The following is a 16,192-nucleotide window of genomic DNA, read 5'->3' as shown; positions in this document are numbered from 1 at the left end:
AAGCTCACTTCATGTCAACAATGAACTCTCTGACCCGATATAGGAAGTTAATAAAAATCTGTCATTTATTCTAAAATGTACAAAATATATATGGTCATGTCTATATGTGAAATATTATTAAGTCTTTTTCATTCCCATTTCAATTAAAAAACGTTTTCAATGTCACATGATGCAGAATTGTTGGAGGACTATGCTCATGTAGGGTTTTTGTGTGAGTGAAAGTTATTGACCCATTGTCTTTACAATAGCGCCTCCTAGGTATTGAAGGGTATGAAATTATTTTATCCAAGCAGCAGTTGTGTGTTTCTACCAAACTGACTCAGTTTTTGTCCAGGAATTTGTGCTTCTTCCATGCATCATGTTTTCATAGAGAATAATAGAAATAGTGAAAAATCAATTGGGAAAATGCCTTACAGTGCATGTTATGTCCGATCTATGAGCTTTCAACTCTAATATAGGGAAATAATGCAAAAATAACTAAAATAAAAATACAAATAATATGATACATAAATATGAACCGGAAGTGATCTGCGTCACTGAACCGCCATTTTAGTAGACAAGTACAAAACATTGATGAATAATGTCTTCGGCACCAACAAAAAGAATATTGACTCAACTGACCCATGTGCAAGAGAAATATACACAAAAAAATCGCTTCAGTCGGGATCGACTCGTATGAGACAAAGATTGGAAAAATGTGATCAAGCTGCTTCCGATCTCCCACTATAGTTCACTAGTTAGTGAACAGGAAAACTGTTGAGGAGCTTCACGGCGTGAAATTCATACTATCAGCGTTTCAACGGCTTTGTAAAGGACCTACGAAACCTTCAGGTGGATAACAAGCTTCTGGTGACGAGCAGAGTGAGTACAGTACCAACAAACATGTCCGTCTTAGCTAGCAGATAAAAGCTACATTAGCTCAGCTAATTTCGATAGTTCGGCAGCCAGTACTACAGTAAATATCACTGATATTTGTTTTAGTATCACACAGAGGTGGGTAGAGGACTCAAAACTGTAACCGAGTAATGGTTGTAATGTACTCATATTGTTTATAAGTTAGATAGAAACGGGCGAGAGCTCGTTTTAGGCTTATGGCTTGTTTATGGTTGTCATAGCAACTCCATAGCAACTGCCTGCCAATATGGCTGCCATAAGAGGTTGATTTAATCAGGCACTTTAATTTACACTTAATTGTTTTAGAAGCTGATAAAAGACTGTTGCTGCAATAAAAGATAGAAAAAACTCATTAAACATACCAAAAAAACCCTGCAATTTTGTTGTCAAGGTTAAAAACATTGTTAGCAAACGACTATGCAAGTTCTTTTTAAGCTGAAATTTACTACTCTTAATAAAATGATGCATTTGAATGCTATGAGAAAAGCAATATCACATATTTTTAAGCCATTCTATTTAGGTATAGGATATACAACTTAGTGTGACATTAATATATTTGAGCAGGTGAAATCTCTTTCTTTCTGAAATGGAGAAATTAAATGGTGTCAGACACCAGAGTATCAGGTTTCAACTGCAAGAAGTGATTACATTTTTTAGATTTATTACATCCCTGTTTATATTAAACCAATGGGACTTAATTCATTGTAGGAGGAACTGCCACAGCATACAAATGATCATAGGGCTGAAGGTCGGATGTGACTCGAATGATAACCTGACGTGTCGTTCCTCGGTTCCTCGTGTTCTGTTTCAGTGCAGCGATTTAACATTGACAATGTTGAAAATCCTCTGTGCTTTAGGAGTTTGGCTGAGTGAAGCACATCAGCAGTGCTGTGAACATCCACAGGGCATGAGAATAAAAATGGCACTGTTAGACATTCAGTTCCTCATGGATCACTAAGACAAACACTTCCTGGTGTCAGAGATCCTCCATATTTTAAAGCTTGAAGACATTTGTAAAATGCTGTTCTGGAAGTTTGTTCAGCTCAAGAAATCCAACCACTATTCTTTGGGTAAATTTATTCTGACAGATATACCCAACATTTTCAGGTACAATTTTCAGGTGTCAGTCTGCGATAGCACATTTTTCCTGCTGAACCATAGATCAGTTGATGCTTGATTTGACTATCTACCTTACTTTAAATGAATTCAGTAATTTTCTCTCAGGATTCTGTCTATTGACATTTGGTCACCTTCAAAATGCCTTGTCTGGATAAACATAATCTGGTCAAGACTTGACTTGTGGCCTGGAGATCTACTGCTACGGCAAAGTGTTTTGTCTCTGGTGTATTCACACCAGCCCTGTTTAGTCCGCTTTAATCAAACTCTAGGACTGGACTGGAAACTAGACAGAAATACTTGTTAGTTAAGATTTTGTTTTTTTGCAGTGAGGGCTGAACTTGTGATGAATAAAAAGGGCAAAAACATTTTAAAACATCATTTATGTAAACTACAGACACCACTGGTTTCACTGGATCCACAAATCCTTAGAAATGGGTTCACAGTCCGTTGGCAGATGTCAGTAACTTTGTTTCTGATATGTTCTTGAATGTCTTTAAATTGGAGACATGATGTGTCTTTTTTAGTGTCCTCTGTGTCGTCTGACAGGTTCTCTTTAAGTGACATCTTGATTCTTTTGGTCTGGCAGTAATGAGGCTTTGAGTGTAGATAGTGAAATTGAACTCAGCTTTCTAAAAATGTGCTCAATCACAGTTAATTAATGCTTCAGCACAAGGGTGTAATTAGTGTTTTTTAAATAGCGCCCGGTTGATTTGGATAACACTTTCCTGTTTAAGGTAGGAAATCATCATGTGAAAACAGTTTGTGAATTCTCTCTGGTTTTCTTGGTCTGATAATAAAATAAATCTGCGTGAAACATTTAATGTCTATCACCCATAGACATTAAACCTGTAATCGGCATTTCGCAGCACTCCAGACACAACAGGGTGTGACGCTTAAAGTACGCACTTTCATATCCGTGGCTCACAATAATGTCTTCAGCTGATGCTGCGTCTAGATAGCGCGTCGTCAGACTTTCAGCTTGGAGATGAATATTGTGCTGCTTTAATATCACGGGATCTCGTTAAACCTCCACTACCTCTCCACTCCTCCTCTCTCGTCCCGTAAAAAAATAGAAAAATGAGTCTCTGGGATATTTATGATTTAAATCACAAGCTGATGTTTGGTGTTTAGTGCACACTTTTATGTAAAGGCATATTAAAAGTCAGAACATGGTGAAAAAGTTTAATATTTTATGACACCAGGGATGTTCAAACTGTGGCCCCGGGAACATTTGTGGCTCTCTCGGTGAGTTTGTTTGGCCCCTCAGTTCACAATTCAAGAATAGAGCCAATACGTGATTAATTCAAGGTCTTTTAAAACATTTATTTATTGATTTAGGTCCTAGACAAAGTATTTCTATCAATTAACAATGTTTCTGTTTTCATAACACTACTTTAACACTACTTTTGCTCAATCTTTATTGGCAAAAGTAAAAAAGTAAAAGAAAAACGATATTCCAAAAAAAACCCTTTAGAAAATATTTATTTGTCCCGTTTATGATTTACAGATTCCTTTTCTACAAAAATTTGACTACTTTACTAAATATTGTCTATTTAGTATGTCACTGAAGAGATAAAAACAACAAATATGTTAAGAAATAAATCTTTTTAGTTTTAAATAAAAGAAAATGTGTGTATGCGCTGTACAATGGCTGTTGGAAAAGACAAGTGTCTTGTTGACTTTCCATTCAGAAACCACTTGCGGCGTTCTTGATGGTTGTACAGGAGGCTCCACTTCTGCTTTTCAAAGATGCACGGTTGTATAATTGTGCATCTTTTGCAGTCATTTTCATGTGTGTGTAAAAGTTGAGTTCGTCGCCAGAAAGAACGTATTTAAAGTGACAAGAAACAAAACAGGCAGACCTGAAGAGTCTGAAATCTCATTATCTTAGAATAATTTTGTGCAAAAAAGTAATTAACATGTTTTTTTTTTTATCACCCATAGACTCATCCTAACCTGTTCAAGGAAGCATAAAGGTCACCTTTAAGAAACCAAGCATAATCTGCATATTAAAGCTGATTTAAACAAACTTGGTGCTGATGGAGTGTTTTCTTGAAGAACACGCTGCATCGTGACAAACAGACAAATACCAAGGAGATAGTTCATTGGCTGAGTCATTCAGCAGGTGGCCTGGGTTGCCGTGTGAAGACAAGTCCCTGGAGTTAAACGAATAACTGTTTATGACATGTGCGGATTGCGTGTGCTGACGACCATGAACCCTGCAGCCTAACGTCTACATCCACTCAGCAGACATGCTGGACTGTCAGTTCGCTTGGGCTTGTAATGAAGCAAATGAAGGTAAAGTCGCCAGCAGCTTCAGTCTGTTGATGCACAGTTTTAGAGAAGAAATAGAAAGTACAGGTACATCTCAGAAATGTAGGCTATCCTGACTAATTTAACTTGGTTGTTGTCTCATAATTGCAGAATCTGCTGCTTTTCCTTCGGGCAACATTGCAGTTATATGACTCTAATTAAATTCAGAATGTAAATAGGCTTTTAAAGCTGAATGCTGTCGGGTTTAGATGCTTATAGTGAAACGGAGGCTCATCGTGATGCACAAGAAGGGAAGTGAAAAGCGACACTGTAACCTTGGTCTTTACAAATGGTGTCTCAGAATTTATTTTCTTCAACATCCCCATAAATATATATATATATATATATATATATATATATATATATATATATATATATAAATGTCACATTCAACAGATTCTAGACTTTTCAAAATAAATGAACTAATACAATGAGTGCAATTTTATGAAAAGTTTCACATGATGACAATCATTTTTTCCCTCTGAACACTTTCTAAAACCTCAGCAAACTTTGTGAAAACAGTCCAAATTTGAACAAAATGCCCAAAACTCTCCCCCCCCCCATCCAAACGTGTTAAAAACCTGCCAAACTGGCACCACTGGCCAAGTGTCGGAGTGAGATGAGGTTTTTTTTTTTTTAGATTGTTTTAGAAAAACAGCGTGTCTTCAGTCAGAGGCTTCTTCAAATTTGCTGCAACCCAGACTGCTACAGGAGATCTTTCCTACCCACATCCATCACCACCTACAACAACTCTCTTTTGTTATTTTAGGTGGTGAATTAGCATAATTTAATTTCCCTTTGGGATCAGAAAAGTACTTTTGAATGCGAATTAATTTTGAATTAACCAAAGAGGTCAGCACTGAGACGTTTTCAGGCAAAATAACTCTGGATTAAACAAAATTACACGAAAATGTCCAAATTAGCACAGAAACATGCAGATAGAACCCTAATCAGCCTATTTAGACACTTTAACAGCAATAAAAAAAGTTTATTTGGGGGTATCCAAACCTCCCAATATTTGCTGTTGTGTGAAAAACAATAAACAACCAAAATCTCAAAAATATCAACAGAAAATGTTTATGAGCTGAAACACCAGCTCCAGTCCACAGTAATGTGAATTGTGCTAATAAATCAATCGCTATTTTGTGGCTCAAAACGTGTCAGAGTGACTCAGACTGTGCTAACACCACTGAGGTGTATTATTAGCCACTTGTGACAGTGATCCAGTCAGAACGAGCCGGGCTGCATGTAGCACAGCGTAACCACAGGCTGAAGCTCATGTATGTTTTATTACTGCGTGCTGCTGTTCATGCTTCCGCCCAAGGGGGACGCCGCTGAATTTACATGCTGCTGTTTCTCATTCCTCTGGATAATTTCTGCAATGTGTTGCCACATCTATGGCCTACATTCTATATTTGCATTTTGCAACCTGCCAACAACTGCAGAGCCTAGTTTTGTATAAAAAAAGAGTAAAGTGTCATCCTGACGACACAGAGAGAAATATTTTATTTTAGGAAATGAGTCTAGCAGATAGATAAAAAAAAAAACATAAAAATGAATTATTTGGCTCCCTTGAAAAAAAAGGCACATTGGTTGTTTTCACTAAAACAACTCCGATGAATTTATAATGAGATTTTCTGAACAGGAGGAAGAGGAGGAGGAAGAAGGTGGGAAGCAGAATAAAACCTAAAAAGATGTTATACAGATTGAAGGGTCTTTTGACAACACTGGCAGAGGAGGCTTTAAATTGCAACGTGTGTGTGTGTCTGTGTGTGTGTTGTGTGTGTGTGTGAAGGAGTGGGAGTCATCCTACTCTGGAGGCTTGAGTGCATTATTTTGTTGTGTTAATGCATTCATGCATGACAGTACCGTAGCATCAATTTTATGGTCCTAAAACCTGTGTGTGTGTGTGTGTGTGTGTGTAGGAAACCATAAAATCAGAAGATTTAAGCCATAATATAAAGAAATTAGGTCTGAAAAGCGGCACTGAATGAAGGCGTTTGGCCAATTTTTGATAAGAACGCCCCAAAAGAAGCATTCGGCAGCAAACTGGCAGCTTCTTGCTTCTTCTGCTTAAACAACTTAAAACGCACGAAAATAGAGACAAGTGAGAAGCAAAGAGACTGAGAAGACACCAATTTTCTGTTTTCCAAACAGAGGAAATAGCATGTTTCCTTTTTGTCTGTCACTGACTCAAGAACTATTAGCCTAATTATACGGAGGAACTGAGAACGATGAGGAAAAGTGTGTGTGTGTGTGTGTGTGTGTGTGTGTGTGTGTGTGTGTTCATGTTTGAGAGGCAGAGATCTGACCGGTGGTTGGAATTAGCACTGACAGATTCATTAGATTCTCCTCCAAATTTAACACTGATAAACGAGCTCACATGGCCACGTAACGGGGCAACCAAACCAATTTCTCACCAGCTTGAAATCGTTACACTTCCAGGATTAAATAGCTGCTGTTAAGTAACTTTGCAGGAACTACAGACTGGAAGTAGGCGACTAATAGTGAATACTGCAACTAATGATTATTTTAGTTATTAATTTATCAGTTATTTTGACGATTAATCGATTAATGGGATAAAAAAATTGGTGGAGTAGTAATGAATCATGAACCTGTTCTATTAATCGCAGTCGCTTCAGTTTAAGCTTTGAGATTTAGAGTGAAATTCCAGTGCAGATTGTCAACCTAGCGTCATGCTAACATATAAAGCTACATTAGCTGTTTTTGCTCCGTTTCCTTGTCTTGATTCTGTTGTTCATAGTTTTAATTTTGGCCAGTTGGGTGGCCAACATTTTTCCAGACAGGGCTTGGATTCGCTATTCATGCCAGGACTGTAATGAATCTTCAGATTTTTCGAGTATCTCTATTAATTCCTCAAGAAAAATTATCTGCCTCAAAGCTTCGTTAAATTATGTTTCATTATTTAGTGCACCGTGTTCCAGCTGGGTGAATATTTGTGTTGCGCAACACTCAATTCTCCTATCTGTTGTTGATGAATGCTAACAGCTAGCAGCATAACGTTCAGTTTTCACATTTGGTCTTAGGGATTTCATTGATTTTATTGATTAAAGAGTCTTTATTAGCCTGCTATTTTATTATTAAATTGAATATAATTTTCTTAATTTTGCATAATTTTTGTCCAGGTTACCTTAAAAAGTGAGCTGCCATTGTTACATTTTAACAGAAAAATAATTGTTAGGGATGCACAAATATGTAAATTTAGGCCAATGTTGATATTAGATATTAATACTGCTGTAATGGCAGTATTTACCGATATTATTTTATCAATTTTTTTATTTGATTACTTTATTATCATCAGAATAATTCATGAAATACCTGATTGCTAAGATAATCGTTTAGAACAGCCCTAATATCAATAATTAAAATTATCTGCCTAGAGGCTTCTTATGTTTTGCTATTTAGCGCACCGTGTGATTATTTGCGTTGCGCAACGCTCTCACTTCCGCCTATGAGTGGTTGATGAAAACTGGATATCTGAACAGATGTTTAATATCTTTACATTTATGCAGTAAAAGCGGTTTCTTTCGGCTGGTGTATTTTGAGATTTCAGTCATTAATGGTCAGATTAAGTGAGGAAAAAGTGAGTGGTGAAGGTGGAGGTTTCCAGAGCGGATGAGGCAAAGCAGTCACAGTCACAACTGTTAAGAAATAAATCCCTGCTGCACCCCTCTCTCTCTCTCCCTCCCTCTCTCTCTCTCCATCCTCCAGCTCTCTCTATCTCTCCTCTGCTCCTCATTTCATCTCAACTTGGATCTAGCAGTGCATTCATTTTTTAATGACACTCACTGCACGCGCTCCCCGCTCCCCTCTTCACCACCTGTTAGCCCCGCATCTCCTCCTCGCGCTGGATTTCAATATTTTCACCTGGTTTTTATGAGGAGTTTCACGCTTGTTCTTTCCTCTGAGGTAAGGCAAAAATTTTTATGCATTTATTTTCTGAACAGATGCACATTGAAGCAAGCTGATCAATATTCATTTTACTTCCGTTTCATCCTGACTGCTGGGGTTTTCTCTGGACTGTTTCCTCTATCGCCTCCCACAGTGAGCAGGTGCAACGTGGGTCTGAAATTAAGTGTTTTTTTCCACTTTTACCCACATAGACTTGAAGTTTACTCCACCCTGAAGATAACTTGTCTTCCACCTGACATGTGTTTAGTTATAAATGATTCTCTCTAAAGCCTAAGGAGTAACGGTGCCGTCTGCCTGTCACAAGATCGTTATTCAAAGGTGAACGGAGCTACCCGCGGTACCGATTAGAGCCGCGAAGGCACTATATGCGACGCATATGGGCGCTGCGCTAAAGGGGGCGCCAGAATATGGCGTTAAAAATATTCCTAGTTGAGAATGCGCTCAGACGCGATTTTTTTTAACTCGTGTTGTCGTCTTATGAAAGGGAGCTAATCCTGAAGAGGCAGAAAAGAAAGAGGGAAAGATGCATTTCAGAGTGGTTGACAGTCAGTAGGTAAGTTATTTCAGTCTATAGAGAGGAGGGTTCCAAATATTGAGCTTACATTGCTAGTAAATGACAGGTTACTGTTTTCTTGCAACTGTGTGGTGTAGTTGCAGGTGTGCAGGCAGAACCTTACCAAGCTGTATGCAAGATATATATTCAAAATAATAGTAATAAAACAAACTTGTTCACACAATAAGTTATGGAAAAAGATGCAGCGTCATCCTCCTCCTACCACTTCCTGTTGTCTTCTTTGTCATTTTCACCAGTAGTAATGTTTGGTTGTATTTTGTGTGATGCAAAAAAGGTGTTTCCATTGCAGTTTTGCTAAATTCTCTCCTTTTAATGCAGTGAAAAATCCCCTCATCCTATTGTAAAAATGTATTTTTCAAAATTGCTGTGTTTCCATGAATCGAATTTATTTGTTTGTACAAATATATGCACATGAAAAAAACTATTTCTATATTATTTTTATACTTATTACAGAAATAACAGGTTAATCTCTTCCTGCTGTTGTCTGCTGCTACATCAAACGTGTTATTGATGCTACTTTCAAATAATTAAAATAATCTGCATTTTTAAATCTAAATAATTGTTGTTAGTTTGCTACTCCTGTAAGGTAAACTGAGCAGCCAACACTGGTATGATGTAAGCTAATTATGAATTATGCTAACAATAGCAGGTGTTTTACACACATAGTCGCTCAGGAATGATAAAGCATCTAAGAAAGTACATAGCTGTTGACACACAAACGGAGCAAATCTTCTCGCAGCTACAGGTGATGCAAAGAGTGATGGAGAGATAATGAGAGGGTAAAGAAAGGGTGAATCTGACAGTGAAGATGAGAAGGTAGGGTCTGAGAGACAGTGAGCGCCCCATGCCTGTCATATGACTCTAATTTAAAGTGAAGGAGCTAAAAGAGGAGGGAGGGGGAGGCGGCATGTTGCACAGAGATATATTCCTGACTACGGGATGTGAGCTTCCTCTCTCGTTTTCTTGGCTGGAAATCTACGTGTTACAAACACAAGGTGGGGGTGATGCGTCTTCTGCAGCATAAATAAAACCAACAGAAACCCAGTTTATGGCTACAGGAGACGAGATGAGCTATCATGTGCAATTATGGACACGTTTATTTGGATTTAGTGTGTAAGAAGTAAATTTGGAAAAAACTGGATTGGAGCTTTTATACCAGCAGAATAATTAAACACTGAAAATGTTAAAATGTGGGATCTCTACTGAGCGGATATAGAAGTATTTTTACATTGGCGCGCTTACAGAGAAAGATCTTTGTATCTCTTTATGGAAACTCTAGAGCCTTAGCTAGAGGTAGAGCTGAACCGATTTTCTGATTATTCAAATAAGTAACTGGTTAATCGTTAACTCAAAAAAAGGCCATTTGCTGAAAGAACAACTCTTTCAAAGAATGTAATGTCTTCCAATGAGTGAAAACACTCATGTTAAATGTTTTACCAAACTTTCCAGTATGTGATTACCCGACTCCAATACATAAAATATATTGTTATTTTAGATTTGGTTCTACATTTTCACATCAATAGACACGTTGCAGCAAGATGTTATGAGCGTACGATCTGCCTCAGCTTCCTGCTGGACGTCAATAAACTACTCGCTAACAATGGCTACCATTGGCTTTAGCTGTCAAGTTATCAACAAAACACGCTAAATCTTAAATGTATGCCTGATATATAAAAGAAAAAAGGATGTAGTGCTTTGCTACTTATTGTCATCACTACATCAAGATAAGAAGGTCAGGAAAACATTCTAACAAAAAATATAACGAAGGAGAGGGAAGTAGTTCAGTTATGCTAGCATGACTATGACAATCGTAACATTTAGATGTGCTGCTGAATTCTGTGTTTTGGTTCAGCTAAAAACCAGACACCAAATCTCTGACATATCGTCAGTAGAGCAGGCGTTTAAGTTAGCTAATGTACCACAGTAGTGTTAGCTTAGCAGCGATAGCTAAGCTACCACAGCGATCACTTAACAATAATTATAATCGCAAAGTAAATATCAAGACTGAAAACATGGAACTGTAACAGTCTGAATGTTCTGTTATTTGTTTGGGAAATGTTTGAATGCCTTTGTTTTTTTCGGTGTTGAATCCTGAAATATAGGGTGATGGTGGTGTCAGTTTCTATGGCAACAAGGTTGTGTGTAGTGTAGTTGAAATCGAGAAAAAGAAGGTCATGAATCATTTTGATTTGTTCTTCAACGATTTTTCTGCGTTATTTTTCCCTTTGCTGTGGCGCGCTGCACTAAATTAATAACATGTCCAGGTTTTGTTTTGTTGACGTTTTGTTCTGCTGCGGCAGCGCGGATACGGATGGCGAGGAAAAGAATCGTCTCTTTGCCCTCCGGCGTTGTGTGCATGCATGAAATTTCCGGATGTAAACAAAAACAGAGTTTTTCCACCAGGCCTTCCAGAGCTTGGAGCAATGTTTACAAGCGTTGGGTTTAGTGTTGTTGCTTGTGCGCCGACTCTCGTGAGCGAGACGATGGTGATGATGGTGGTGGTGGCGGTAAGAAGAAGAGGAGAACCTCCAGCTGGCAGCATGGGGGTGATCAATCACCGGCTCCCGGAGAGCCTCAGGCCCGCCGGGTCTTTGCTGTTGCACGCGTGCTGCTGGTCCTCAAGCTGCTCCCGACTCAAGGCCACATCTGCCAGAAGTGGGAGGCGAATGACTGCACACATCATGTCAACGGCCTCATGAAGTGTGTGTGCGGACGCACGGATTAACGGTCTGACAGGAGTGTGGCTGTGTTTATGTTTGCACAATTGTTTTTGATGAATTATGCATTCAACTCCAGGATTCTCATTATCACAGACTCCTAAGTGTATTGATCTTTAAATCCATTCCTGCTATAAACATCTCCATCATACTAAGAGCTTAATTAACTTGTCTGCAGCTTCACCTTAATGCAATGCAATCAGACTCTTCAGATAATTTCTAATAAAGGGCTTTGTGAGTTTTGCTTTAATGTTGTGACAAACTGAAATGATTTCCTGTAACTTTGATAAGCGCATTGCCCTATTAGCTACAGCTAACAATTATTTTAGCATTTTATTAATCCATCCAAATTGCCCCTAGGTGTGAGTGTGTGCGTGCATGGTTGTTTGTCCTGTGTTGCCCTGCGACAGACTGGCGACCTGTCCAGGTGACCCCGCCTCTCGCCCAGAACGTTAGCTGGAGATGCACCAGCACCTCCCGACCCCACTGAGGGACAAGGGTGTAAAGAAAATGGATGAGAAAAAAATGAAATTAATCCATCCATTATTCTGATGATTGATTGGATTAAAAAAATTGGTACATTCTTCAGATTTGTAATTTAACCACATAAACTTATTTTATGCAATATCAAAAATACATAAAAAATGGAAATAACTTTTATTTTCTTTTTAAAATAAGAAAATAAACATTTTATTGCTTAAAATGCAATGATGCAGCATTTATTTAATGAACGCTTGATCGTTTGTAGCAGTGGATACGTTTGGTCCTTTCTGCTTGACTTAATCAATACCGATCTGTTGATTAATGTTTGGATTAACCGATTAATAATTGTTTGAAAATGGTAATCAATGGGAGATTTTTTTGATGGAATTTGAACCAGGTGAAGCCAAAACCGCCACGTTAGGAGCTATGGGTATAAAATACTTACAGATAAAGTTTTTTTTATCTTAAAAGTGAAATGTATACTTTTTTTGTACAGTTTTGGCTAAATTACTATTTTGAATATGTTGAACTTTCAGCAAACTCACCTTTTTTAATCTGGAAACTCCACTTAGTGGTTAATAGATTACTTAATTAGTTGACAATTATTTGAGTAATTGATTAATCGCGATTAATCTTTTCAACCCTACTTCTTGGTAGAAAGCTTTAGAAAGGAACCAAGACTCTGGATTATCTGGAGAGTTTCCTTAAAGAGGAACAATCAGAGTTTTGTCTCCAACATAAAGATGCTGCTGAATTTCATCTCGATTAATCTGATTAATCGTATTGTTTCATCAAAAGCTGATGTTTTTTCCACATCGGTTAATTGGGAGACAGCTAAAAAAGTAGCACAACTCCAAGATGATGAAGTTATTCATCATGGCTTCATGAGACCAAAATGGCCGCCGATGGGTTTTCAAAAGTCAGCTTGTCCATCATCTCCTTTCCTTGAGCCAGAAGTCTGCCAAAGTCCTTTCAGCCTAACGAGTGAGGGAAGCTGATGTGTTGGCACGCTGCGGCGGCTTTCGGAGCGCGGTTTCATCACCAGCCAAGATGAAGCTGGATGAGCTGCGGCGCATCTCGCCCGCCCGCCGAGTTCACAACAGAACCGGGTCGTCGCCAGTGACCCCGGCTGCTTGTAATTTTGCCGAAGGTCAGCAGTCAGGAGTGGCGGTTTCAGAGTCACTTTCTGCCAGGGCATAGCTGCTCCGATTAACTTCATTATGATGAATGAATGCTCTGAAACGCTCAGCTCTGTTTTTAGTTTTAACCCTGGAGATTTAGCTTTACAGCAAAAGAAAACAAAGGCGCAGATCATCTGAGGTTAAAGGAGTAAGATCAGAAGATTAGAATAACTTATACTGCTCCTTACTGCTGGTTTTCTGTCTTCTCTATTGTCAGTAAACCTATGGTTAAAGGAACACCAGAAATAAAAATTTTAATAAAATTCTGACAATAAACTCAGAATTCTAATTCAGTATCAAAATCCAAAGAAATAATAATTCTTAGGTGTATGTCAGTTATGTTAGTATATAAAATAATAATAATAAAAGTGGATATATATATATATATATATATAAATAGATTTTCCCAAACGTATTTGGTATATCAATCAATCAAATTTTATTTGTATAGCACATTTCAGCAGCAAGGCATTTCAAAGTGCTTTACATAATTAAAATAAAAACAGCATGTGAGAAAGAGAAAGAGATTTAAAAAAACATAATTAAAACGTAAACAGTGAGAAAGGGAAATAAAAAGCTGTAGAACTTTAGTTGAGACGCCGTCAACTGGGACTCCAACCCTTTGGACTTTAGTCAAAACGCCGTTTGACAAGGACTCCAACCTCTCGGACAATTTTATATTTCAATTTTAAGCAAAAAGTCAGAAATATGAGAAAAAAAGTCAGAATTCTGAGACAATAAAATCTAAACTTTAGAAACAAAGTCAGAATTTTGAGGGACAAAAATTGGAGAAAAAAAGTTGAAATTCTGAAATTAAAGTGAGAATTCTAAGAAGGAAAAAAAAATTCTGTGAAAAATGTCAGAAACATTAGAAAAAGGTCAGAATTCTGAGGGGAAAAATTAAAAAAGTTCAGAATTATGAGAAGAAAATAAAAAATTGGAGAAAAAAGTCAGAATTCTAAAAAAAAAAAAGAAAAGGGGGGGGTCAAAATTCTGTGAAAAAAGTCAGAATTCAGAGTTTAAAGGAAATTGTGAGGAAAAAACATGTTACAGCAGCAGTCATACCGGATTTTGAAGGGAGTCTGAATTTTGGTTTCTGGGGTCATCTTCATCATCTCCTGAACAGAAAATCAACTCTTTCATCCAAAACAGAATGAAGTCAAATTCTCAGATTTTCTCTGATTTGTTTTCACAGATTAAAACTCCCAGACAACACAGAGGAAGTACGAACATTCTCAGTGCAAATATGAACTTCTCAGTTTGAATCGATGAATGCAGAGAGAACAGAAGGTAGTCCAAAGGGGGAGCTTTCTGCTCAGTATTGAGGACACAACGCCCCCTCAAGCCCTGCTGTCTTTAGAAAACCAAAGCTGCAACGCGTTTGTTTCCACCCCCCTCACTTTATTTTTTTATTTTCAAAGAAGAGCAGATACACTGCAAAAACACTAAATCTTACCAAGTATTTTTGTTTATTTTATGGAGCTGGTATGTTAGTTCACTTGAAGTAAGACAAAACTAACTTACAAGCAACTTTTCAGCAAAATAAAGGTAGGAAAGCATGAACTCATAATTTAATTAAACTGAAAAATACCTTATTAACCCAAAAGAGAAATTAAATGTTTTTGCAACTCATTTTACATAAGATTCTTCAATAAAGTTGTTACAGATTCTGATGGCCGTAAGCCGAAAGAATATCCTGTAGCAATAAAAAAAAAATAACACTGCAAAAATACAATCTTACCAAGTATTTTTGTACTAAAAATATCTTAGAGCACTTTAAATAAGACTAAACTAACCTACAATAATATTTCAGTGACATGTAGGAGCTGGTTTTAAGTCAATAATTCCTTAATATTGTTTAAAAAGTACTTGTAATTTTTGAGGTAGTCCAAAAATTAGGGAAGAAAAACTTGTACCTTTTAAAAACAATATTAAGGAATTATTTACTTAAAATAAGCTCCTATAGTTTGCTGACATGTTATTGTAAGTTAGTTTTGTCTTATTTAAATTGCGCAAAGATATTTGCAGTAGAAACTAGACTTGGTAAGATTTTGTGTTTTTGCAGTGCAATCACAGCTTTCTGCAACAAGATGGCTCTTCTAGCAAAGTAAGAGGACTGAAGAGCGATTGAGCCTGGAAAAACTTCCTCCTGTAAGTGTCTGACTGTGCAGGCTTGTCGAGGATTTTAGATAACAAAGGTGCTTAAACACACATACACACACACGCACGCACACACTAATTTCAATGTGGACTGTAATTTAACTCAGCCACTTTTCGTCCATTATCTCTTATCCTTCCTCTGCAGGTTTATTCAGATTTATTTAATTGAAATGCAAATGTGTGCACATCCTCTGCTGTATTTTGTAGTCCTGTGAGAAACTACATTAAATTGCTTTAATTAGGTTCAAAGAGCTTTCATTAAGAGAGCCACTTGTGGTAATAGCTTTCTGACATGAGATATTTGACTGTAGGTAACACTATAACAGGTGTTAGGCCAGTCTGCGTTTCTCCAGAAAAAACACATCAAAACAGAGAAAACAAGAAAATACTAAAAAAAAAGAAAGGGTAAAAAAGCGTTTGATAAAAACAAACTGCTAACTGGTCAGAACATCTGATTTAATACTTAAAAATGTCATTAGACAGACACAATGTATATAGGTATGCACAAGTTTGATATTTTAAAGACTAAAATGACTAAAAATGCAAACAAACCACAACAGATGAAGGCAAAAAACACATTTCCAAATATATATTTTGAATTATATGGCATGTTAAACTAATACAAACTGTATTTATATTTTAGAACAGGGTAAAGTGATTATATGTATAGTGTATTATATAATTGTTCTTTGTCATTTGTAAATCTACTGATATATTAAAAATTCTAGGAAAAAAAGTCAAAATTCTGACAGGTAAAAATTATCAATCTGAGAAAAAAAGTCAAAATTCTGATAAAAAAAAGTCAAAATTCTGATAAA

At 37.1% G+C, this 16,192-nt stretch overlaps 1 protein-coding gene across 3 annotated transcripts in view; it reads left to right on the top strand.

Annotated features, from left to right (window-relative positions):
• The first annotated feature begins 575 nt into the window (after positions 1-575).
• The window catches only part of LOC106956256 (double C2-like domain-containing protein alpha), a 49,546-nt gene continuing 33,929 nt past the window's right edge, over positions 576-16,192 (top strand). The window contains exon 1 of one of the 3 annotated variants that reach the window (XM_015046977.1): positions 576-861. The gene's annotated coding sequence lies outside the window, so the exon portion shown is untranslated. Of the gene's footprint in view, positions 862-8,049; positions 8,257-8,713; positions 8,813-16,192 lie in introns of those variants that run through there. The other 2 variants (XM_015046976.1, XM_015046978.1) reach the window with 2 other exon arrangements.

Source organism: Poecilia latipinna, unplaced genomic scaffold, assembly GCF_001443285.1.
Source record: "Poecilia latipinna isolate Pla-1442-1.1 unplaced genomic scaffold, P_latipinna-1.0 Scaffold801, whole genome shotgun sequence".
NCBI classification, from domain to species: Eukaryota; Metazoa; Chordata; class Actinopteri; order Cyprinodontiformes; family Poeciliidae; genus Poecilia; species Poecilia latipinna.
The sequence above is the reverse complement of the archived record's forward strand: the minus strand, read 5'-3'. Positions and strand labels throughout refer to the sequence as shown.